The sequence below is a fragment of the Muscardinus avellanarius genome, assembly GCF_963383645.1.
Source record: "Muscardinus avellanarius genome assembly, chromosome: 6".
Lineage (NCBI taxonomy): Eukaryota > Metazoa > Chordata > Mammalia > Rodentia > Gliridae > Muscardinus > Muscardinus avellanarius.
Window position 1 is genome coordinate 89,842,590 of NC_137791.1, and position 27,519 is coordinate 89,870,108.

At 35.6% G+C, this 27,519-nt stretch overlaps 1 pseudogene across 1 annotated transcript in view; it reads left to right on the forward strand.

The window, feature by feature from the left end:
- The window catches only part of LOC308264110 (transcription elongation factor, mitochondrial-like), a 149,736-nt pseudogene extending 136,609 nt beyond the window's left edge, over positions 1-13,127 (forward strand). Inside the window, exon 4 of the transcript in view lies at positions 12,569-13,127. The product of the transcript in view is annotated as a transcription elongation factor, mitochondrial-like (transcript). The remainder of the gene's footprint in view (positions 1-12,568) is intronic.
- The last annotated feature ends 14,392 nt before the right edge of the window (positions 13,128-27,519 follow it).

Consider the following 27,519-nt stretch of genomic DNA (forward strand, 5'->3'; position numbering starts at 1 on the left):
TATAGACCTAAAATAAACAATGGGCATATATTATATAAACTTATAAATATAATTTTAAATATTTTTTATTTAAACCATATTATATTCCATTAAAATGTATGACTTCGATGAGCTAATAAAAATTTAATTTTTAAAATTTTAAACAACTCCATCAATTAGGCTTTGGTCAAGAATGAAGTCGTTTTCTGAAATAGAAGTTCTTCTTCAACTTCCAAATAGTCTGCCTTTTTATCAATACTTACCACTGCAATTTTAAAATGTAGGCATTTATTATTATTATTATTATTATTATTATTATTATTAATTATTTGGTGGTACCAGGTTTCCTGGAAGCCCTTTTACCTTTGGGCTACACTCCCAGACCTATTTTTACATTTTTATTTGGAAACAGGGTCTCCTAAGCCAGCGCACGTGGCTGGCTTCAAACCTGCGCGATCCTCCTGTCTCTGCCTCCCAAGCACGGGGATTACAAGTGTGCGCCACCACGCCCGGCTAAAATGTAGACATTTTGAATGTGTAGGAATATCATATTGAGTTTTAGTGTGAATTTTTCTTATGTCTGATGACAGTGTATTGTTTTATGTTTATTTATTGTTTATTTATTTGCCATTTGGGTATTCTTTGGAATTATTGTTCAAATATTTCTCATACTTTAATTTGATGTTAACTTTTATTATTATACTTTTTATGTATTTGAAGTATAAATTATTCGAAAACAATTATCCTTTTATTTAAATATTGTTTTATTTAGAAGAACAAACTAAAATGAAAGAGTAGGAGAGAGATGAAAGTTCACAACCAAAAGAATATAATTTAAGTAAAATTTGTAAAATCAGACATTTCTCCTATAAACCATTGCAGCTTATTATAAAGTATGAAGAATCAAAAAAGAAAAAAATTGAATAATTAATATTGAAAATTATTATACATTTAATAGTATCTTTGAATAAAGACTCAAAAAATTTCCAGGAAAAGTAATCAGAGGAAAAAAAAGAAATAAACACAAGAAAATTAGATAAATTAAGAGATCAATTAACAATGTTAAACTTTCACATTTTTGAAGTTCTAGTAAGCTAGATATTAAAAATTTTGTGATTTCATTACAAGTTGAAAAAGGCAATGTTCTAAAAAGAAGGCTCTAAATGATCTAGTAAAAAAAGATTATTAAAAATAATAAACTTAATATTGGCAATTTCCCAATGCTATTACTGGAAAGTATAAATATATAATATTTTTAAATACCTAGGAAAAATTGCTACCTCACCTAAATACCAATCAAATAATGAAAGTTTCAAGTAGGTATGCTTAAAAATATTTATATCCATACTTTTTTTACAGATTTCTTCAAAAAATTTTTTCAACAAAACAAGGGAGTAGGCCTAAAAGAGGAAGATTGATAAGCCAAGAATTGTGGAACCTAAAACTGAAATTCATAAAGGTTTATTAGATCTGTGCTACTATAACAAAACAACAAGAACATCTGACTTCTTTTTTTTTTTTTTTCTTGAAACAGGGTGTCATTAAGTTGTGAAGGGCATCACTAAGTAGCTGAGGCTCTCCGGGAACCTTGATCCACTGGTCTCCACCTCCTGAATACCTAGATTACAAGTGTGTACCACCATGTCCGCTTCATATCTTACTTCTGAAAGAGAAATTTTTATTTAGTTCAACAATATGGATAAGTTCTGAAGAATGTCCACCAAGTTAGTCACATTGTGGTAGAAGCATTTGTATGTTTTTTTTTAAAGGTTAACATTGCCAAACATAAATTAAGAGAGAGAGAGAGAGAGAGAGAGAGAGAGAGAGAGAGAGAGAGAGAGAGAGTGAGTGTGTGAGTGAGTCTGGGAGCTCACATTCTACTCTGAGGTCATGTTTCTAGGACTTAAGGACCTATCTCTCCAAAGGTTCCACTCTCTTGGAAACCAAGCCTTTATTCACAATGAACCCATAAGGAACACAGATAACACTAAACCTATAGCAAAAGGAAAGAGTTTGATTGCCAAAACCTGACAACTATGTCTCATGCCAAGAGAACAATTACTTGTTTTTGTTCCAAAAGAACAAAATGGATGGAGTATTCTAAAAGATGTTTCTACCAATGAGGAAAACCAAAACAAACTATTGGACTTTCTTTCTTTCTTTCTTTTTTTCTTTCTTTCTTTCTTTCTTTCTGTAGTGAAGGAGATCAAAATCCTGGCCTTACACATCTCAGGCAATCATGTTATGTCTAAACTATACCCTAAGCCTCAATGGTTTATTGAAAATAACATACATATTTAATAGAACTAGGGAAAACATTTTTGATCTACAAACAGAAATAAAATATATGCAAAACTTGGATATATACACATGAAAGTAATGCAGAATTTATTTAGTGAAAGAATAGCCAAAATAATGAGCATTAGTCTACCATTTAACATGATTTTCTTACATAGTTTTATCTATGTGCACACACAAACACACACATGTTTGAAGAACATGAATAAGAGGCAATGAGAGGAAAAAGTTTATTAGAGAGACAAATTATACTATCATGAAGAACTTGAATGTTTTAAAATTCCAACATCAACCCCCAACATCAACATACTGTTCAGATTTTGTAAACATGAAGCAATAGAAAAAGTTAAAAGAGTTGAGAATGATTGTTGAACTGAGTAAGGTTTGGGCATACTAGATATAAGGGTATTATTTTTTCATTATACTCTTTTTATATCAAACTCATTTTAAAATATGTATTGTATTGCCTTAATAAAAATTAATAATTAATTTAAAACACTATTTTAATGACTTTCTATATATTACAACCATACAATTTTACTATCTGGAAGCATATATACTTCACAAGAAAAGCAAGCCACCATCATATCTAACTAGTATCTAAATATAGTAGGCTGTCATTAATTTGAATGAATTTGTAAATTTTGGGACCTGAATCTAATTAGTGTTTACATGAAGAGTAATGGGTTCCAGTGAATAGAATAGAGAAAATCCAAATGATTGGTGGAAATATTAATATTTGGGATATTATTCTGCTTAATGTACTTGCAATACTTGAAGTAATTGGAAAGAGTGAAAAATGTAATTGAGGTCATTTCTCATGTTAACATGGACATCTGCAGGGCTCATCTAAGTGTAGAATCCTTTGAGTTTGCTGATGCAAGGCAAAAAATAATCCCACTAATTACTAGAAATAAGGGAGAGTGTGAAGACATATTACAATGATTTATGAGCTTTACTTCCAATTTGGTAGAAACACAATACAAATGAAGAAATACTCATTTATAGGAAGTAGAAATGAGACATAGTTTTTGATACTAAAGAGTTAATTGGACACATTTCAAGAGATTTTTTAGTTAATATATAGATTTCAAATATATTACAGTTAATATATCATATATATTGCAAATATATTAGAGTTAATATATCATATATATTATTTATATAATTAATTATATAAATAATATCTTAGTTTTGAAATGTATCTGTGCTATCCTATATCCAAAGAAAAAATATTTGTAATTTTTAAGAAAGAATGTTATTTTTAGTTCAATTAATCTGCTTAAAAACTTAGAGGTTTAAAGTGTGTTTATATACCAGGCGGCAAATAATCCTTTAATCAATGCAAACATTAATGTTTTTTCTTCCTTTTTCCCTTCCTTCAGATTAATCGGTCTATTGAGCAGCTTCTAGATGGCAGGCATTGTTCTGGTATTTTAAATATACCCATAAATATAACAACTCAGGGAGTCTCAAGAATATCCTGAGAATGAGAAAATTTATGTTTAAGGATGCAAATTTAATTGCCCAATACTACAATGCTAGAAAATGGAAAAATATATCTTTCTGAAATTGAACTGTATACTTTTTTTTAACTTTGTTCTTCCTTATTTTAAACATCAATTCTTTAAATCAACTATTGTTTATTGAGTGCATATTATCTTTCTCTACTTTCAAATATTATATACATATATAAAATTCAGTGTCTTTATTATGATTTTCAAAGTTTAGAAAAAGAGTATTTAAATTACTATGCATTCTGGGAAGCATAATTTTTTTTGTGTGTGTGTGGATCTGGGGATGGATCCCATGGTCATTCAATCTCCAAGCTATGCCCCCTGCCCTATTTTTTATTTTTTATTTTTGAAACAGAGTCTTGCTAAATTGCAGAGGGCCTCACTAAGTAGCTGAGGCTGTCTGTGAACTACGATCCTCCTGTCTAAGCCTCCCGAATGCCGGGATTACAAGCATGCGCCACCACACCCGGCAAAAATTTAGTTTTTATCTTAGTATGTTTTGGTGCATTATGTACATTGGGAAAATAAATTAAGAGCAGAATTACACTATAAAATTTTGCAAGAGAAAGAATGCACAAATCTATGACAAAGCATTTTTAATTCTGGCATTTAAAAAAGAGAATAAAAAGAAAAAAATTAAGTATATTAAAAATTGATGCGTTAAAACACATATATTGTTCCTATTTTTAAACTCTTTATTTTTATCTTTATTTTTTGGCAGTGATTGAACACAGGGCTGTTCTACCTCTAAGCTGTACCCCTAGTCCTATATTACCTTTATTTTTGAAACAGAATCTAGCTCAATTGCCGAATCTATTGAGACTTGAGATCGTCTGTCTTATCCTCTCAAGTTATTGGGATCTAAGCATATACAACAATTCCTGGATGATTTTTCAAACTTAGGAGAGTTTTCACAAGTGATTTGGGGATAAATGTTTTTATAATTTTAAGCACAGAGAGACAAAATTTAAAAAAACTCATTGAAATAACTCTAGTAGAATTTTCAATATTTTATGTAAAGAACTACCAAATAAAATTTTACATTAGCTATACACTATATGTAATAAAATTATATTTAGGAGACATGTTTCTGAAATGCTAGTTCTGACTTTTATTCAGTTATTGCTAACAAAAATGTTAATCATATTATTGAATTGGTATATTTCTTATTTTTAATCATACATTTAGTCATAAAGATACAACTATAATTCTTTTACTATGCTGAGTTAATGAAGAATGTAATTATTCTTTTGCTTTACTCATTGAAAAATTCCTGGGTCTCCCTAGATTTGCAATGGAATACATCTGATTGATGAAATTTTGGAATATAAGTCAGTAAAGAGAGTGTCATAATAGTAACTGGCAAAGGCCATGAGTGACATGTCAATAATAAGATGAGGGATATTTTGTTCACATCTTTAGTATGTATTAAAAAGTAATTATTTTTATTGATGCTTTATAGCTTCACATCATAATGTAGATCATGTTGACAGTAGCATACATTCGCACAGTATTTAGTGCCCCCTCACCATTTTCCTCCCTCTCAATACTAAGTGTACAGGTTGACAATGTTATATTTATATGTATACACATAATCCTTGGTAGTATTTCCATTAATGAACCTCAGTCCTTCTCCTCTCCTACCCTTCCTCCTTGGCTCCACTGAGGAGCTCTTCCATTATGTGGAGTCCCTATGGTATTCCAAATACCCTGTAGCTTGAGCATATTAGAGAAAACATATATCCCTTCTCTTTCTGTTCTTGGTTAATCTCACTTAACATAATGTTCTCCAGGTCCTACCTGCAAACAAGATAAAACTAAAGCTATTTAACTTTGAAAGAGATTGAACTAAGGAAAGATTTGTCAGTGAACTCTGTCAATAACAATATCAGTATACAAGGCATCTTGCCTGTAAAGAACACAATTTATTTGTTGGAATCTGCTTAAAAATAACCAATCAGGTGTGACGAGAGAACAGTGGGATTTCTTTTATTATGCTTGCAATAAATGGTCTCCCAATATTTTGCTTTTCAAAGCATGGAGATATTAGTGTGCATGGAATAACAGACAAGATGCAGGTGGGAATTTGGAGATTTGTTATACAGAAATCTGATTTAGTTTAGTTTAGCTAGTTTTTTTTTTTTGGTTGTAACAAAATGCCACAGATTGAGTAATTTGTAAGAGGGGGAGGAAGAGAGAGAGAGAGAGAGAGAGAGAGAGAGAGAGAGAGAGAGAGACAGAGAGACAGAGAGACAGAGAGACTGAGTTGTGTTCACTTTTATAGCACCTGCTCTCTAGATAAAACCCACATTAATTTTGTCATGTGGATGGATTAGGACCCACCTCTTAACAATGTTGCATTGGTGATTAAGCTTGCAGTATATGCATTATAAAGGAAATATTCAGAACATATATAAACTGGTTATAATCTTCATTGCTACCATCTAGACCCATGATTAAGGGAAATTATTTTTCAGGTAAATGTAAAATTACAACCAAGCAAAAATATTCCTAATAAAATAGTGTGTGAAGACATTTTGAAATCTTTGAAAATATTTAGAATATACTTTAAGTACTCAAAGAACTTTAATTTGAACAATTGATTTGATGATTTAAAAAAAATTAAATAGCTGAGAGCTGGGCGTGGTTTCACACGCTTGTAATCCCCGTGCTTGGGAGGCTGAAACAGGAGTATCACACAGATTAGAAGCCAGCCTCAGCTACTCAGCTACTTAGTGAGGCTCTCAGCAATTTAGTGAGACCCTGTTTCCAAATAAAATATAAAATAGGTCTGGGAGTAAAGCCCGGAGGCAGAAAGCCCTTGGGTTCCACCCCCCAGTACCACAAAAAAAAAAAAAAAATTAAATAGCTGATAATACTTTACCTAGAAAATGGACAACTCAGGGACAATTTCACCATTAACAGAATCTTGTATTGAAAATTATTCTCAAAATTTTAAAAATTCACATTCCACAGTTAAAAGTGAGTGGAGAAATATTATTCCTAAATAAAAATTTAAACTCTTAAGAGTTGTTTTTCTTTACCATTTTTACTAAAAAAATTGTGATCATAACTAACTTTGAGGGAAAATTTTTAGTTTATATTTTTCTAGAAGTCCCAGGTGTTCTTTCTAGTTGTATCAGTTAGCTTCCTCTAAATATTATCTTAGCATCCTACTCAATAAAAAAGTCAATCTTATTCACATTTATAATTATGATGTGGTATGATAGTATTAGTAATAAAGACATTAAGGTTTTTCAGGTAGTAAATATTGTAGGTAGTCAGATTCTATGGTAAAACATTAAGAAAAGTTATACCCAAGTACTAGAATAATAGATTGCTAAAAAAAGAATCATTTTTTTTGAAAAAATATTTTTGAAATGTGAACAATGGAACAAAGATGTGCTGGGGGTGTACTGCAGTGGTAGAGTGCATGAAAAATGTGAGTGTGGCTCCAGGTGCAATTCTTAGGAGGAAGAAAGAAAGGGAAGGAAGGAGATACAAGAGAGGAAGGGAAGCAAATCACTTCTTTAGAAAATTTAAGAGTGTTAACAAAATTGTAAATACAAATGCAATACAATCAATACAAATGAAATATGACCATATTCATTTTGAACAAGAATCGCTATGTCTTCTACCTTGTCTATAGAACTCATCAAATACATATTATAAAAATAATATTGGCATATTTTATGCAAATGATTGTATCTTAACATTTGTTAATTTTTTTATGTAAGCAGGACAATTCTATTTGCACTGTTAAGAATAGCTAAAAGTTACACATTTACTGACATATTTCAGAATCAAGTATCTTTCTCATTTTAACATTTATTCGTTTTAAGCCCAAGAAATGTTTGTTTCTTCTATTATCCCTAGGATTTATGAAACTTATCAGTGTCTACAAGACTATGTAAAGTGGTACTGCTATATTTTCTCTTCATTAAGTTAAAGAAGTTTCTATTTGCTTTTATATATGGGGAGGAAGGTAAATTAAGACAAGGGAAAACAAAAAGGATGAATACAGTTTTAACATTTAACTGCAGTTCTACTTCCAGAACCCTCTGATGTGTGAACAGGCTGGAAAAAGATGAGACGCAGCATTCAAATTCACTCAGGTTAAAGAAGGAGACTAAACTGCTTTTGCCAGAATATAAGGTTTTCTTCATATCCTAGTAGCAAAGTTGAAAAAATGTAGATACCAATTATAAAATTTTTAATTTACACATGACATTACACTATTCGGTAGGAGAAGTACCTGAGTGGATCTAATCTAATTCTTCCAGTATAAGAATCTATACTAAGATTTTTGTAATATAACCCAACTGGTTTTCTTCTTAATTTTACATTTGGAGGACAACATAATTGTCCTCCAAACTCTCCCAGACCTCTACAAAAAAGGCAATTAGATTGTTAACATTTCACATCTAACTCTTTAATTTGATATGATTATTTTTAGCAGTAAGAAAACAGAGCTTCCGGGACTGGATGTTATGCTCACGCTTGGTCAAATATCCTGTGCTCCTGATTAGTTTCACTTTCTGGATTATAAGAATGTACTAATTTCACAGTTTTCCCCCTTTAGTTTTGGCTATTTTTCTTTAAGTTCTTATGATCCTACTGTGCTTCCAGAATATACTGACTTCTCACATATTCTTGGACTTCACAGTGAATTATCAAATTATTTTCTCTTTTTAGTTCTCAGTCATCTATCATATGATTTCTTATATTTCTCTAATCTCTTTTCAGGTATGTTAAGATGACAAGGTAAAGTAAACTAATATTATTGATATGTAATCCACAAAGGTCATCATTGTTTAGTACTGAAATTTTTAAAGAAATGGTGGTACGTTAGTTCAAATGTAAAAGTTTGACCAGGAAAAACATAAAAGTATGACAGTTAACTTTAAAAATATACACAATTTCAAAATGCCTTTGTGGTGTAAATGTTTTTTCTCTAAATCACTGTGCCATTATTTTCCAGACAGCCTGGCCTGAGGTAATTAGTTTTGCTTCTCTTTGTGAATTCCATTGAGACAGGTCAGGGGATAATGAATATAAATCAGAAAATTTTAGCACATTCATTTTTAAACAATACTCCACAATGGCTAGTGGTATATGGCTTGGTCCTCACTAGATCAGAGCAGCACAGGGATACAGGGTGCCTGACACCGGTTCCTCTTTGCTAGATTATGTGAATCAGGTTTTGACATGTTGTTTTAATAATTCAGCTTTTCATCTACTTGGGTACATATCAACATTCCTCTTAATTGATTTTTATTTTTATTTTTATTTTTATTTTTATTTTTATTTTTGCAGTACTGTGGATGGAACCCAGGGGCATTCTATTTCAGAGCTACACCCCCAGCCCTAATTTTTATTCTTTACTTTGAATCAGGGTCTCACTGAGTCATTTATTTAATTTAAATCATATAAAAGCAGGCCAGATTGAAATAAAAATCAAATGTAAGAAATTTATTAAAGACATAATTTCTTGCAATCACTCAGGAGATTTGAATGACATATCTGGAAGTTAGTATGGAAAATGGTCCTAGGGAGAAAATAAAATGGTTTAAGTGGCATTCGTTTTTACTTAAAATAGTATCAATTTATTTCTATGGGCTTATATAAGGAAAGAAATACTGGCATAGATCATTTGTAAAAGACTGGAAAGTGGTCTCCTTATTGTGTTAAAATAACTTTTAGGATTTCCTTAGAGTCATTCATAAAAAACAAAAGTGAGCAGGATGTGGTGGCAGACATCTATAATCCTAATCCTTGAGAATCTGAGAGAGGAGGATTGCTGTCTCAAGGCCAGCCTAAGAAAATTTTCAAGACCCTCAACAACTTGGAAAGACCCTAGTTCAAAATAGAAAATAAAGCCGGGCATAGTAGAGCACACTTGTAATCACAGCATCCAGAAGCTGAGACAGGAGGATGGTGATTTGAAGACAGCCTCAGGTACTACTTAGTAAGGCCCTTTGCAAGTCAGTGAGACCTTGTTTCAAAATAAAGAATAAAAAATAGGTCTGGGGAGTAGCTCAGAGGTAGAATGCTCCTAGATTCCATCCCTGATACTAAAAATAAAATAAAATAAAATAAAATAAAATAAAATGGAGATGCCAGAAGCTTAGATGCAGAATGCTCCCTAGGTTCAGTTCTCAGTACCAAAACAAACAAACAAACCAACAAACAAGCAAACTAAAAACAAAAGTGACAAATGCATTTTACAAATGTTGATGTGTGGGTTCTAATGAAAATTTTAGTGTAATTGATTAATCAGTACAGCTAAATAACTAGTAACATTTATAGTTTATGGAAAAAATTGATGTAAAATAAATGTTTCATAAATTGAGGTAAATTCTAAGTAAATATATAGAATAATAAAGTTTATGAGTCTAGAAATACATAAAAACATAATAGCTATTGCCATTTACCCCTATGCTTGTTTGCTTGTTTTTTAAAAAATTTGTGATGTTTACATCTTTTCAAATTACATTTCATAATTTTTGCCTCCATCTTGACTAAGGAACTTAGTGTTTATGTCGTGTTATTCCAGGAAGTCCACTTGATAGGTTAATATTCCTATAAAAGCTCCAGCTAAAGTTGCAATCTCTATGACTAGAAAGCTCAAAAGATACATCCAAGAACATAAGTCATAGACAATAAAGTATATCAGCCACTTGGGTCTCAGATGCCCTTTAAGGTGGATTACTCATTCATTTCGACCATACTAAGAAGAATATAAAGGGCATTTGTTTATTCCTAGACAGCATGGAATCTTTGGTGTATACGAGAATTAAGTGGGGTGTTTTTTACAAGGAACTTACCCCATGACATTTATAAAAATCATGATTTAGAAGATATATTTTGGAACTCAGGCAGCTGCATTTCTTTAAATTAACTTTTAATTTTACATTTTTAGATTTATGAAAAATTTGTGGAAATCACACATAATTCCTCTATATTTTGTGTCCATAAAGCTGTGTTTTTTCTGTAAACATGATTTTGATGCACATGTTTCCAAGCTCTTAAACTGAAAAGAATCAGCTTCTATTATTTATGAAACAGAGTAGAAATGTTTGTTTTTAGATACAGGTTTCTCTTTCTAGATACATTAAAACCTAGATTATTAAGACAAAAGCAAGTGAGGGTAGCAGGTTATGGTGGTAGAAATTATAATGAAACTGGCAGGCATTACTCATGGAATGTCAGGATTGGTAATACATTTTCCTCTTAACTCTGGCCTGAGTTCAGGGGGAGGAGGGATTTCTGTACATCAAAGTAAAACTAATTAAGGAAAGCCAAAGAAAAATTTTTACTACATATATTGGACTAGTTACTAGATATTTCTTACTGGAAGATATCATCTGCTGTATTTTGTGATATGATGATATAACCTGCTTATAGAGTCTGATAATTATTCAGGAAGTTTCTACTGTTATAAAATGGTAGAGTCTTCCAACTATTAACTGTGTTTTGATTTTCTTGCTTCGAGAGTGCTATCTATATATCATTCTGTATACTTTGTTTTGAACAACAGGTAAAAACCCTATAAAAAGGGGGAATGGGAAGCAATTTAATTCAAAAGGAAGCAAAGAAATATACTCAACAATCATGTACTTATATCAGTTTTAAAAAGGAATTTAAGCTGGGCATGGTGGCGCACGCTTGTAATTCCCGCGCTTGCGAGGCAGAGACAGGAGGATCGCACAGGTTTGAAGCCAGCCGAGCTGGCGTAAGAGACCCTGTTTCAAAAATATAAAATAGGTGTGGGAGTGTAGCCCGGAGGTAGAAGGGCTTCCAGGAACCCCAGTACCACCAAAATAATAATAATAATAATAAATAAATAAAAATAAAATAAAATAAAATAAAATAAAAAAGAATTTAATTCTGAAAATGGCTTTAGAAAATAATTCTATAGTTTACTTAATAAACTAACCTAGTGCTTTAACAAATGCATCTTAGAAATAAATATTCATCACAATGAAAGAATTGATATATTTATTACAATGCTCTGAAAACTGAGTTAATATGAGTTAATATGAATGAAATGTTAGTATTAAAATGCACATTAATAAGTTATACATGTAATTAATAGTGATGTAAAACTTTTTTTTTTTTTTTTGGTGGTACTGGGGTTCCTGGAAACCCTTTTACCTTCGGGCTACACTCCCAGACATCTATTTTTTTATATTTTTATTTGGAAACAGGGTCTCTTAAGCCAATGAGACTGCCTTTGAACCTGCCATGATCCCCCTGTATCTGTCTCCCAAGCACAGGGATTCCAAGTGTGCACTACCATGCCTGGCATTAAAACAAATTTTTGCTTCTATGAAAAACTCATTTAACCAGGCAAGTATATTATTTTCTGATGTCCAATAAAATTACTAAATTTCAGAGCAGAACAATTTGGACTATATTCCCTTTGAGATTCTATTGATTTTAATTATACTTACTTGCTTAAAAGCTAATTTTGTTTTTTGTGTCACTTATTAAAAAAATCTTATATTTGGTGCTAAAGTTAATACTTATTTTTTGAGTAAATCAAGAACTAATAAACTATCAAGAATGTACAAAATATATATCTACTAGTCTTTGACTTCCCTCTCAGTAGTAGAAGACTAATAACCAATGGGATGCCAACAAAGGCTGTATTTCAGTCAGGGCATACAATGTACTTTGGTTTTTAGTTGATTTAAAGCAAAAGTGTGAGACTACATGGGGCCTCCTGAAAAGTCTTGGCAGCATGAGTGTTTCGTAACTTCTCAAAGCAGGAGGCAGTCAATAGTATCCTATCTATTGTTTTTGGTACTCAAAAATTGCCTGGGCTCACCTGGATCGTAAATTGGCAGTGCTGGACTGGCAGCAGCATAACTTTTGGAAGTTAACGAATAGAACCTACCCGACATCAGTCTACTTAGAAGATATTTTTTCAATTATTTCAAAGATGCCTAAAGCAGATTTGTATGTTCTGGGAAAAAAACGGGACTTTCCATGCTGAACTCAACCCTGTTTTCTATACTGTTGCATTTGCATATCACAGAAGCCATGCTGTATGCCTTGTTGGATACAGCCTTTGCCCAGGATGGCCAGCATCAAGTGCTGAACATGAATCAAAACGCAGTAGGGAAGCACTTTGGATTCATAATCCGTGACACTCGGACTAGTGGAAAAGAAATGAAGCAGTTCCTCTCTGAGTCTGTACTGAAGGCGGAGTGGCGGGTGCTCTTTCTACCAGATAAACTACTGCATTACACAAACATGTTTTCATCTACTGAGACTTACAGAATAGAAGAGTTATATGACTTATTGTTACAAGCTATTGCTTTCTAAGAGATAGCAGTTGTTGATGCTGAGATGGAAGTCTAAAGTTAATGTACCTTCTCTAAAGTTACATTAAGCCAGGCATGGTGGTGTATGCCTGTAATCCCAGGACTTGGGAGGCTGATACATGTTAGGATAAGCAGCCCAGTCATGCCAAAGATGGCGCCTCTCTGGCTTCTCTTCCGGATTGTGCTGGTTACCTCATAGCTTGCCAAAGGGGCCACGGGATGACCAACAACCAGTCCCCTGATAACATACCCACTGGGGTATGAGCCACCCAATTAGTAAACGCCCTGTACTTTGTGCGATCTTCCGCTGTGAGAGGAAGCTCCCTCCTCCCAGCTGCCTGATATAAAAGGGAGCTGGGCTGTCTTAATAAAGCTTTTGCTTGCTTGCTTGCTTGCTTGCTTATCTCTGACTGCTGGCCTTGGGTCTTTCCTGCGCCGACCCCCCTTCATTGGTCCCGAAGACCCCCAACCCCCTTCATTGGTGCCGAAACCCAGGAGGGAGACCCCTCTATCTAGAGGACTCCCTCCTCCTGACTCTCCCCCTGGCCGGCCGTCCTCGTCCTTTTTGGGTGCTCGCTCTCTGCACCCACCACCAGCCATCCCGACCATCTCTGTCACTCCAGCAGCTGGGTAAGTCCTCCTTAGGCTATCTGCCTGAGTCTGGCTATAGCAGGGTATCTGACCGTGATTGTCCAGCTCTTCCCTGATGCCAGGCTTGTGGGGAGACTGCACCCCACCACAGCCTTCAAGGGTATGGTGGACTCCCATGATAGTCTACTGCTTCATTTAATGACGGGATAACAGGAAGGAAGAGCAGGCCCTGCTATTATTTCCACTCTCATTCCTTCCTCCTCCTAACACTCTCCATTCTGATAATACCATCGGTCCGACTGAAAAAGTCCAACTGACTACCGGATTGATAAAGTCCGACCAATTACCAGACTGATAAAGTCCGACTATCGTTCGCCGTCTGTCTGACTGAAAAAGTCCGGCCGACTATGTCAGACTGATAAAGTCTGACTTCCTACCATCCGAAAATCCTAGTGCTAGGTGTGCCGTGACCTCCAGCTCTGACCCAGGCAGACTGTTCTCGGGTGACGACCTGAAAATGTCTTCAGCCTATCCGACCCCACCTGGCTTCCGGGAGCAATAGGCCATCTGGGGACGCCCATTTTGGTCCTTTGTTCCTTTACCTGTATGGGACTTTCTGTTCTCTCTCACCCACACCTTCTCAAACACCGGAACTCTTTGTTATCTCTCTCTCTCTCCCTCATCCTTACCTAACTCTCTTTTAACATTTAACCTTTCACCATGGGGGCCTCTTCTTCCATCCCAAATACTGCCCCTTTAAGGTGTCTACCTAATCATTTAAGCCACCTCTCCCTTATTCCAGACATTAAAGCTAAATTGGCCTCATTACTCTCTGGACAATAACAAACATTGACCCCTCTGAGGGATCCCTTGACCTTCTACTTCTCCGTGATTTGTTTCATTACTTCGAGCATGCAAAAGGGTGGAAAGAGATCTAAGCTCGTACCCCTTCAATCTGTGTTCTTTCCTGCACCACCCAGCAAGTTCTTTTAGCCTGCAAACCACTGCAATTCCCTCTAAAAAAAACCTTGCTCTGAAACACTCCCTGAGTCAGACACTGCTGCCTTTGACCCCCTCATAGGCATGCAAATGAACCCCCCCTCATAGGCATGTGCCTTCGACACAAACTCTTCTCCAGCATGCTTATCACTTTCTCACCAGCCTGCCTTCCCCCCCCTCCCCACAAATCCCTCCAGCACACTTATCTCTTTCTTGGTGTTCCACCCTCCCACAAACTCTACCCCTCCTCCACAAACCTCAACCCCTCCCGGGCAAACTTCATCTTCTCATCTCTACCTCCCCATTTCTCAGATTTCTCCCCAACCAGCCTTTAGTCCTCCTTTAACAAGATCTTGTGCTCAATCTCACTCTCAACCCCCAGCCACCCCCATATCTTCAGTCATGGCTCCTCTCCATGAGGTGGCTGGGACCAAGGACAAAATCAGAGTTCACATCCCCTTCTCCATGGCAGATCTTTCCCAGATTCACACCAAGCTAGGCTCCTACACCTCCAACCCTGATATCTATATCAGAAAATTTTTTTTTATATCACTCAAGCCTACAGGCTCACTTTGCATTCAGAGTTCAGCTGGGATAACAGCCAACTTTTATCTGACCAAGGTCAACACTGGCTAAAGCTCTTGGTTATCAGAAGTTTACTCTTATTACGTATTAGTTCATGTGGTTTAAATTTTTAAATGTTTATTAAAATTTTCAAAATTGTCACTAAAGATTAATACTTTGTTTTTTTCAAGCTAAGACAACTACCATTGGCTTCCTGGTAATAGATGTTCAAATTGTAATATCATTCTGAGAATTTGTTTTGTTTAAATGATGGTTTAATCTATTGGCTGATTATTAAGCATCAGAGGAGACAAATGCAAATACAGGAACAAGCCCATTTAATAGCCCTGCATTGGGTAATAAGTCTTTGCCCCCTCAGAGATACCAAAGGCTTCTCATACAGAGAGAAAAAAGGGGCTAATGGCTTGGCACCTGCCGGTACAACGGTGCCTGATTTCCTCCACTCCTGAAAGGAGTCCATCTGCATCTGGGCTGTGCCATCTCTGTGAAGAGAAAAATACTGGAAAGCATGTTGCCCTACCTCTGAAGGGAAGTGAGGTAACCTGTTCCCATCGTGGCTGCCCTCGAAGACTGAAGACTGAAGATGCTCTAGGCTTGGCAAGGCCCCTCTGTTCAGCCCTCTAACCAGCAAGAGAAAGCCTGGGTAGCTCTTGAGGTGTCAGACAAAATATTGATTTTTTATACAGGACTTAGTTCTCTGCTTGCTTTGCCTCTCATAGAGTTCTCTTCTATGGAAACCTATTGTGTTAAAAATCATGCAGAATCATTTCAAAATGTAAATTCAAGAAGGGAATTATGGCAGAAAGGAACCAGTATGTAGGGATGAGAGAAAGATATAAAGAAGGGAAATTTTGATAAGGAAGGACAAAAGGAAAGGAAAAAAAAAGATTGTCCCACATGGGAAAGGAAAGGACAGGATCAGAAGGCAAAAAGCAGGTCAAAGAAGGTCTGAGCATGTTAAAAATGATTGTGTACAATTAAGTTTATGTAAGGACAGTAAAATTAAGATAGTTTCCTATGTTTCTGTTTTCTATGGTTATCTATATAAATCAGTATTAAAACAAGACCACAAGAAGTGTGTCCAGACTCTCCCAGTCCCCAACACAAAAAATGAAATTCTTTCTTCCCTGGGTCTTGCTGGTTATTTGCGGGCCTGGATTCCCAGCTACTTCCTTCTTGCCAAACCCTTATACAAGCCGACCAAGGGCCCCCTTCATATACCTCTGGCCTCCTCCCCTTCACATGCTTTTCATCTCCTACAAAAGGCATTAGTCTTAGCCCCAGCTTTACACCTGACAGACCTAAAGAAACCGTTTATTCTATACATACATGAAAAAGGAAGACAGGGCCTAGGAGTTCTTGGTCAACAGTATGGTCCCACCTTTGCCCTGGTTGCATATCTGTCCAAACAAAACCTTGTCTTCATGCCCTGGCAGCAGGCCACCTTCTACAAAAGGAAGCTCACAAGCTGACTTTTGGAGCACCCTTAACCATTTTTTCTCCACATCATCTCCGAGGTTTGCTTGCCTATAAAGGCCTACAGACTTTACCTCCCTCCAGAATCTTATCTCTCTTAGTCTCATTCCTCCAATATCTATCCCTTTCTTTTGAGGCCTGCCCACCTCTAAATCCTGCCTCCTTACTACCAGAAGCCACAGCTAACCATCCTTCTCCTATACATAATTATTGTGATATTCTGGAAGTCTTTCTCCCTTGTTCCTCAACCTCATCATTAACAGATCCTAATTTTACTTGGTTAATTGATGGGAGTTTATTCCTTTTCATGGGATACAGTGGGTGGGCTACACAATAGTCTCATCCACCGAGACAACTGAGGCCCATCCTCTTCCTGTTAATACCACCAACCAACAGGCCGAGCTAATGGCGGCTATCAGAGCCTGTACATTAGCAGTACAAAAACTCTCACCCTGTACACAGACTCCAAATAATATTTACCACATCCTAGTTTCACATGCTGTAATTTGGAAGGAACGTGGTCTTCTCAATTCTAAGGGATCGGCCATTATTAATTCTAAACTGATAGCCAAACTCCTCCAAGCTTCTATTCTCCCACAGCAGTTAGGTATTGTTCACTGCAAGTCTCATCAGACTGACTCATCCCCAATAATCCAGGGAAATTCTAGGGCTGACCAGGCAGCATGGGAGGCGGCCCAAAAAAACTTATCAACCCCTTCCCTTCGTACTGTTATTACACAATGCTGATGACATTCCTTCGCCAGCCTCTAATAATTTGGATTCCCCCTCAGATTCCGAGCATTCCCATTCTGATCTTTTACAATATCTACATTCCTTATTTCATTCAAACTCACAAAGCCTTGAGTTATTCCTACAATCATTCTTTGTTCTCACACCCAAGGACAAAAAATTCCTTCATCAGATTATATCTAATTGTATCATTTGCCAAAGAACAAACCCAACCACTCCCCTTACACCTCAGGCCTTTCTGGCCCACCAGGCAAGGGGACATACTCCAGCTGCTGATTGGCAAGTAAAGTATACCAATATGCCCAGGGTTAAGAGATTCAAATACCTTCTCGTCTTTGTCAACACTTTCTCAGGATGGATCAAGACCTTCCCAACCTCCAATAAAAGGGCCTCTACAGTCTCTGATCTCCTAACTTCTCAAATTATCCCCCACTTTGGCATGCCTTCCTCTTTACAATCTGTTAATGGCCCTGAGTTCACTCCCCAAATAACTCAATCTTTAGCCCGAGCTCTATCTCTGCCTTGGCATTTTCATTGCCCATACCATCCTACTTCCCCTGGCACTTTTACACATTTGGGCCCTACCAAAAAAAAAAAAAAAAAAATCCTCCCTTTTATCTCCCTTTGAGATTATGTTTGGCCACCTCTTGTTTCCCCCAGGAATTTCTCCTCATTCCAATGTCTTTCCTCCACAAATAGCCTTTCCTCTCTTATCCCATCTCAGATCAGAACTCTGGAAATATCAAGACTGGCTACTCCCTGACCCCAAGCAGGCCCCCACCATCTCTTCCTTAATCATAGGACAACAGGTCTATTTCAACCCCCCGGGAGACAAACCTACCTCACAACCTAAATGGGATGGCCCGGCTCAGGTTATCCTATGTACTCCTACTGCTGCAAAAATTAATTTGAATGATAACCATTATACTTCCTGGATTCATATTTCTAGGCTCAAACCAGCTCCAGAACATATTCAACCACCTGATTCAGCAGCTTCACAAAAAACCCAGATGCCTCAAGCTAATAGATCAACTTATATGTCCACTATCTCTTCCCATAATCCTCTAAAACTTCAAATATCTCGACTTTGTTTGGAGACTCCCATACCTGAAAATGAATAACTACCTTTTTGTATTCACTAGTTTCATATGCTTTTCCGTAATCTTTTCCTCCCCTTTTGTCTGGAGATTCTAGGTTCAGCAAAGCTACATTGAAGACAATACAATGGTCACTGAACTAGTTGCAATGGCTGATTGCCCCCTGATGGGATGTTCTCATAGTTTACAACTAGCCTTCTCTTCTACCATTAAGCTGTTTCATCAAGCTATCTGCCCTTATCTTTATTTTCTTTGTAACCAAACTGAAAGTTTTTGCTGCAATCCAAATTGGGATAATGTATATGGTGGATGCTGATACTGGTCATGTAAAATCCATGATGCCTATCTAGGACAACTAGGATCAGAAAATTTTAATTTCAATTCCAAAACTAAAATCTACCTCTATACTATTCCTGACCCATGGGATCCAAGATGGGCTTCTGGAGTTACAGCTAAGGTTTACTGTAACGGATATGCTCTACCCTTTGCAGTTCACTTTATTTCTTTTGTGAATATATATCCACTGGCACCCAAATTTCACAAGTTCCCACAGATATCCAACATTCAGCTCAGGTGATACTTAACTGTCTCCAAAAAGTCTCTAACTCCACTCTGTCTTCCTCTGCATATACGTGGTTTCAGTTAATTACCAAAACTCTATCGGTTCCAAATCTCATCTCTCCCACCTTGAGCCCCTCAAACTGTTTCCTTTAAACATTGCTTGCCTTGTTGGGCATGGTGGCGCACGCTTGTAATCCCCGCGCTTGGGAGGCGGAGACAGGAGGATCGCGCAGGTTCGAAACCAGCCATGCTGGCGTAAGAAACCCTGTTTCAAAAATATAAAATAGGTCTGGGAGTGTAGCCCGAAGGAAGAAGGGCTTCCAGGAACCCCAGTACCACCAAAAAATAAATAAATAAATAAATAAAAATAAAAATAAAAAATAAAATTAAAAAAATAAAAAATAAACATTGCTTGCCTGGCCCTTGTTGGCAGCAGTACCGATAAGTGCCTCTCAGTATGCCTTCACCTCTCAACTAATTCATTTCATATTCTCCAGAATATTCCCTTATGGGAACCCCAAAAAGACAATATCACCCAGCCAAACAGAGTTTACATTTTTGTGACATTACCTTCCTCCTGAGATGCCACTTTTCAGTACATTATCACTCTTGCCAGTCCCAGTTATACCCAACCAGGTCATTTCTTCTGGTGCAATGGGACTCTCAGCAACATCATATATCTCAATTCCACCACTCCCTGTTTCTTGGTCATGGTGGCCCCACAACTGACTCTCTACAGCTATGCCTAACTACAATATCTGATTACCCCACCCAAGCTTACAAAAAGGACTGCTTTTCTCCCTATTCTGGTTGAAGTATCCTCAACCTCCTCCATCATCAGAAACAAACTTTCAGAAGGGACTCTAGGCTTTGCCTTATGGGCCACTGATGATTTAGGCAGCAAACTTGAAAGTGCCCTCACATCAACTGCGAATCACTCTCAGCATTACAGAAACAGGTTACATCCCTGGCCCAATTAACATGTCCAAACCATAGGGCCCTTGATCTCTTGACAGCTGAAAAGGGTGGAACCTGTGTTTTCTTACAGGAAGAGAGTTGCAATTATGTTAATGAATCAGGAAGAGTAGAGCAAAATATACTCAGGCTTAAAAAGGATCTCAAAAAACATCTCCACATGGTTTCAGTCCCCAATACTTACATGGATATGGCCCATCCTGGGTTCACTTTTTATTATATTTGTTGCCTGCATGTTCTTACCCTGCATAACTAAGCTAATACAAAACCAGGTAAATAAAATATCTAATCAGACTTTTAACCAGCTTCTCCTTAGAAACTACAAGCTTCGAAACTCGGAAGATACCGATTCCCAGGGACGACTGACAGCATACAGAGATGGATCCCTTCATGATGGAGACTTATGATACAAGCCCTCCTGGAAGATACCTCCTATCCACCATCCTGATGACTGGCTCATGTCTTTGTGGGATCTGCATTTTCAGGGAACATTGGTCAACTTTTGCCCTGGCGAAATTTACTTTTTATGGCATGGACTTGGGGGCTGCTTTCCCTACTCCTCCCGACCCCTTCCCATCACTGCCCTCTTTCAGCAGGAAGTAGTCAGAAGGATCCAATGCCCCCTGCCCCTAAAAAACCAAATGTTAGGATAAGCAGCCCAGTCATGCCAAAGATGGTGCCTCTCCGGCTTCTCTTCTGGATTGTGCTGGCTACCTCATAGCTTGCCAAAGGGGCCACGGGATGCCCAACAACCAGTCCCCTGATAACACACCCACTGGGGTATGAGCCACCCAATCAGTAAACGCTCCGTACTTTGTGCGATCTTCCGCTATCAGCGGAAGCTCCCTCCTCCCAGCTGCCTGATATAAAAGGGAGCTGGGCTGTCTTAATAAAGCTTTTGATTGCTTACTTCCTTGCTTATCTCCGACCGCTGGCCTTGGGTCTTTCCTGTGCTGACCCCCCCTTCATTGGTACCGAAGACCCCCGACCCCCTTCAATACAGGAGGATGGCAGGTTTGAAATCATCCTCAGAAATTTAGTGAGACACTATGGGCTGGGGTATAGGCAGGAGGTAGAAGGCCCCTGGGTCACCCCTAAGAGTAACACACACACACACACACACACACACACACACACACACACACACACAGTTACATTAATTTGTACTTGTTAGTGATAATTGTAAAACTAGCAACTATGTTAATGAAGACTAAAACTATTTTGAGTATATTTTATATGTCTAAAGTCAGACTTCCAGCTATGAAATGGTAGAAAAATAAGCCAAAACCAAACTAATAAATATTTTATGAGATTGAAAAAAAGAAATAAAAAATAAATAAAAAATAAAGTAAATAAACTATAATACTGGGTTACTCCAGTATTAACTATTTTGATAAATAAAATGATAATTATGTTAAAATATGCTATACCTTCCATAATTTTTTAAATTTGTCATTGCTGCATTGTATTCATACATCTTAATGGGATAAAAGATGGTGAAGACATACATGCACACATCACCCAGTGAGCCCTTACCCAATTCTTGCCCCATTACATCCCTTGCCCTCCTTTCTATGCTTAGCTTAGTTATTGTTTTGATATTTTTTTAAGTACATCATGTGCTTTAGGGAGATTCCCTCTTCCCCCCTTCCATTCCCTCAGTTAGGTTGCTTTATTTTATCATCTATGGAATCTCCTTTTTCATCTTGAGTTGCACCTGTTACTCATTTCTCCCTAGCTTTAGCATATTAGACAAAGAATCCAATTTCTTATTTTTTGTGACTGAGTAATCTCACTTAGCATAATGTCCTCCAGTTCCATCCATTTTCCTATAAATGATGTAATTGTGTTTTTCTTTAGGGCTAATAAAATTCCATTGGGTACATATCCAACAGTTTTGTAATTCATTCATCTGTTGATGGACATCTTGGTTGGTTCCATATTTGGCAATGGTGAGCTGTGCAGCTATGAACACAGATACACATGCATTAGTTTGGTAGTTTGGTCTCCTTTCTTTAGGGTAGATACCCAGAAGTGCTATTTTCGGATCAAATAGTAACTTCATTCCCATTCTTCTAAGGATCCTCCATACTGTTTTCCATAGTGGTTGGACTAATTTGCAATCCCAACAATGTTTTAGAGTTCCCACTTCTCCACATCCTTGCCAGCATTTCTTGTTGTTTGTGTTTTGAATAGTTACCATTCTAGTTGGGGTAAGGTGAAATCTCAGGGTAGTTTTGATTTGCATCTCTCTGATTGCTAATGATGTTGAGCATTTTTTCATTTATTTATTGGCCATTTGAATTTCTTCCTTCATGAAGTGTCTATTTAATTCACTAGGACATTTTGAATTGGTTTATTTGTTTTCTTAGTGTTGAATTTCTTGAGTTCTCTGTATATTCTATGTATTAGTTTTCTATCAGAAGAGTAGGTGGCAAAAATCTTCTCACATTCTTTTAGCTCTCAATTGAGGTTCTTGACAGTTTCTTTTGCTGTACAAAAGCTCTTCAGCTTCATGCAATCCCACATATTGATTCTCCTTTTAGTTTCTTATGCCTTTGGGGTCTTGCTGAGAAGTTTTTAATCTGTGCCTATGTGTTGCAGTGTTGGAGCTATACCCTCTTCATGGAGCCTCAAGGTCTCTGGTCTAATTTCCAAGTCTTTGATCCATCTTGAATTGACTCGTGCAGGGTGAGAAAGTGCGATTAATTTCCAGTTTTCTGCATATGGTTAACCAGTTTTGTCAACATCATTTGTTGAACAGGGTATCTTTTATCCAGTGTATGTTTTTGGCCCCTTAGTAAAAAATCAATTTGCTGTAAGTGTGTATATTGGTTTCTGAGGCTTCTATTCTGCTCCATTGGTCTATGTATCTGTTTTCGTGCCAGTACCATACTGTTTTTATTACAATGGCTTTGTCCTATAGGTTAACCTATAATCAGGTATTGTGATTCCTCCTGCATGGTTTTTGTTGCTGAGAACTACTTTGGCTATTCTGTTTTTTTTTGTTGTTGTTGTTGTTGTTGTTGTTTTGTTTGGTTTTGGTTTTTTGCTTCAAATGAATTTAAGGACTGGTTTTTCTTTCTATGAAGAATGATCTTGGTAATTTAATGGGTATTGTGTTGAATCTGTATATCACTTTTGGAAGTATGGCCATTTTAATAATATTTATTCTGCCTATCCATTAAAATGGCAGATCTTTCCATTTTCTAAGATCTTCAATTTCTTTTTTTAATGTTTTATAATTTTCTTTGTATAGTTATTTTATCTCCTTGGTTAAATTAATTCCTAAGTATTTTATTTTTTGTGAGAAAACCTAAGTGGAGTGTTTTCTGAATTTTTTTTTCAGTGAATTTATGGTTGGTGTACAGAAAAGCTTTGGATTTTTTAAGATTGATTTTGTATCAAGACACTTTGCTGAATTTGTTGATAAGTTTTATAAGCCTTTTGGTTGAGTTTGTTGGTTTTTCTAATTATAATATCATGTCATCTGCAAATAGTGAAAGTTTAAGCTCTTCTTTTCCTATTTGTACCCTTTTATTTCCTTTCCTTGACTTATTGCTCTTAGTAAAGTATATAGCAACAAAAGATATTATAACTGAAACATGATTTAATTCAAAATAAAATATGGGCCAGCTGTGGTAGTATACGATTGTAATCACAGTATTTGGGAGGCAGGAGCAGAGAATTACAGTTCATGCACAGCCTCAGCTACTTAGCAAGGCCCTTCACCACTCAGTGAGAACCTGTTTCAAAAACAAAAACAAAAAAATACAAAAACTAAAAACTATGGCCAGGGATTTAGCTTTGAGGTACAATGCTTCTGGGTTTCATCCCCTTTACTGCAATACATACATACATACATACATACATACATACATGATTAAGTGAAATTAACAATTTTTATTGAAAATTGAATCATATGGAAGTAGTTTGTTCTTCTATAGTACTTAAGATTGATCTTTTCAAGAAAACCAAATTGTGAGTGGAAGCCAGAATAATATAGGACTTTTGACCAATATTATTTGTATGTCCTTTCATGCTATGGAAATACACATTTTTTTATGAGTCAAGATTATGCTTTTGGCTCAGGGCTGAATTTTTCTGATCTTACTGGGTTTTTTTTTGTTCTTTTTGTTTTACCCATCATACCACAGTTATTCTTCATGGCTTAAAGTAGTTATTATAGAAATATTTAGAAAAATTATATTTTGTACAGGAAACATAAAGCAAATTTATGCACCCATAAATTTTAGTCAAATGTGCCCAGTCAAGATGTTTATTTTCTTCCAAACCTATTGAAAAAATTAAATATTATGAACTAAGATTATCTTCTTCTTTAAGATTAAGTAATATTTTTAGATATAAACTAATTTTGTGTATAACATTTTTAACATTGTAATTTCATTGCAATTTTTTTCTAAAATTACTTTTATTTTAGTTATGTTGTTATGGAAATAAAGAGCCATCACTAACCAAGAAAGAATAATCAATATATCCCTAAGAATGTACCCTTGACTGAGCCTAAGTAGGAGACTCATCCTTTAGTTCCAGGATGATCAAATACCCACTATATACCTAATTAGGTGAGGTAGTTTTTGTTCCCGCTAAGAGTTTTAGTCCAATGTTTTGCATTTATCTTATTCAAATCATATAAAGTAATTTTTATTGTGTTCCATTTCTAATGAGTAAAATGAAAATAAAGAGAAGTTAACCACTAACTTACTATATGGACACATGCTAAATTATTAAGAATCAGGACCTTATACTAGGGTTTTTAGACACAAGTTTCATTCTTCCAAAGAACCATAAAATGAGAATCAGATGTTCATGTGAAGTCAGGAGATGGAGCAGAAAAGTGAGAACAGGCATTAAAGGGGAACACCGAAAGAAAGATCATGAAAAAGGAGTTAAGACTCTCATGTCATTCTAGACCTTTCCTGAGAAGAAGATAGGAAGTTAAAAGGGGAAGATTATTCTTGCGATCCAAGATTCTAAGCATCAAATCTGGCAACAACTCAGGAGAACATAAACAGGGGTGTATAGTTGCTTCATAAACCTTTGTTGTAAGTCAAATTGGAATGACAATAAGATGATCTCATTCTTAGAAATAAATGCATCTTTAGAATGTCCAAATTTTAAATTATGTTGGATATTGCTATGATAAATATTCTGCTTAATATCATTAGGTGTTATAAGTCAGATATTATTGTGTTAACGATTTTATGTTTACAAACTATTTTTTTTTTATTCTTTATTTTGAAACCAGGTCTCACTGACTTGCAAAGGGCCTCACTAAGTAGCTGAGGCTGTCTGTGAACCGCAGTCCTCCAGTCTCAGCCTGCCCAATGCTGGGATTACAAGCGTACACCACCAAGCCCAGTTTACAAACTAATTTTAATTGCAGAAATATTTTTCTTTTAAGTTGGAAGATTTTACATAACATGACAATGTTCTTTAGTAGGTCAGAGGTTAAGTGAACTGTGGAAAATTCTTTTAATATTCCATGTTTTTGATAGGACCCATATTTTTCATTTTTATGAAGATAAAAGTTCAAATACTTGACTTTTTGTATGCTTAACTTGAGTTCTAATTTTGGAAATACATAAATCTTATTCTGTCTTAAAACCATTGAGCAGTGGATTTTCTCAAGATAAAAAAAAGTTGAATTTTTTTGCTTTGCTTTCTGTTGATTTGGATATAAAAATTCTCAAGATTGATTTGTGCAACATAATCTTACATGGCTTTTCTTTTCTGACAATCCCTACTAAGTTTCCATGAAGCTGGCTGAATATATTCAATAGTGAGGAATTTAACATGTAGAGGAGTTGGTGTAAAAATTCTAATTAAGAAAAATAATTCATGTGAAGTCAGGAGATGGAGCAGAAAAGTGAGAACAGGCATTAAAGGGGAACACCGAAAGAAAGATCAAAAGTAAGATTTTTTGAGTAAAGTTGAACCCAGTTCTGCTTCACACTGTCATGAAATTGAGATGATTGAATGATTTAGTATTCTAAAATTATTCAGAATAAGATGATACACAGTAAATGCCACATAATAGTTTTACATTACCAAGGCATTTGTTTTATTTCTGTATTGATTTGCCTTTAAATTCTTACTATGTATCTTAATTAATGTTACTATTTGGCAAACATTTCTTGTAAAGGGCCAGATAGTAAAATGTGGAGCCCTGTCACAATCATTTGGTATTTCCATAACTGTACAAAAGCAGTCATTGAAAATACATACATGAACGAATGAATGGCTGTGTTCCAATAAAGTTTATTTACAAAAACATGTGATGGGCCCATTTTGGCCCACATGATATAGCTTGCTAGCTTCTGACTTAGGAGAGCATTACAATTCAGTTTTATTTATTTATTTATTTATTTATTTATTTACTTATTTATTTATTTATTTATTTGGTGGTACTGGGGATGGAACTCAGAGACCTTCCGCCCCCAGGCTACACTCCCAGACCTATTTTATATTTTATTTGGAAACAGGGTCTCTTAAGCCAGAGATTCTGGCTTCAAACCTGCACAATCCTCCTGTCTCAGTCTCCCAAGCGCGGGGATTATAAGCGTGTGCCACCATGCCCGGGTACAATTCAGTTCTTTGTAAATTGCTATAAAATCAGGATAGAACATGTCTTTAACCCAAGTTGAAATAAACATACCCCATTTAAGAAAATAATGATTTCAGTGCTCCCTTAAGAACTAATTCATATGGATTACCAACCAGATGATGACTGTCAACACAGTAGCAGAACAATGGGTATAGTACGAGATCCATTAGCGGTAATAATAGAGATTTTCTGAATATCACTATTAGAGTGAAGACTTGAAAGGAAATATAAAGTTTATTTTTAGGCTGATGACTAAAATATTATTCAAAGAAATGTGTTGAAGTTTTCAAGTAACTTTTAAATAGTGTTATACCAGCTGTATTATATTACCGTTTTTAATAGCAAAACTGATACATATTCATACAATGTATGAAGAACCTTGTTTACCAGTGTATTAGGATAGATTATTAGTATAGATTCATTGCAATTTTATCAAAATAAAATATTTTGTGTAAATAAAGACTTAAACATGGCATATATTGATTTGTAATTCAAATTCAAAATGTAGAACATTTAGATTTTCTAAAGATGGATAACAGTGAGATGTTCTATTTCAAAATTATACATAAAGAATTTTGAATAAAAATATAGTTTATAAATTCTATTTAAGCTACATATTGAAATAAATTTTTAGCTAAAAATTAGAAAACTCAATAATATTTTAAAATGTGAAAATCTAAAAATTGGTTCTACATGCACAAAAATAATATTGAGTGACATTTAGTTTTAAA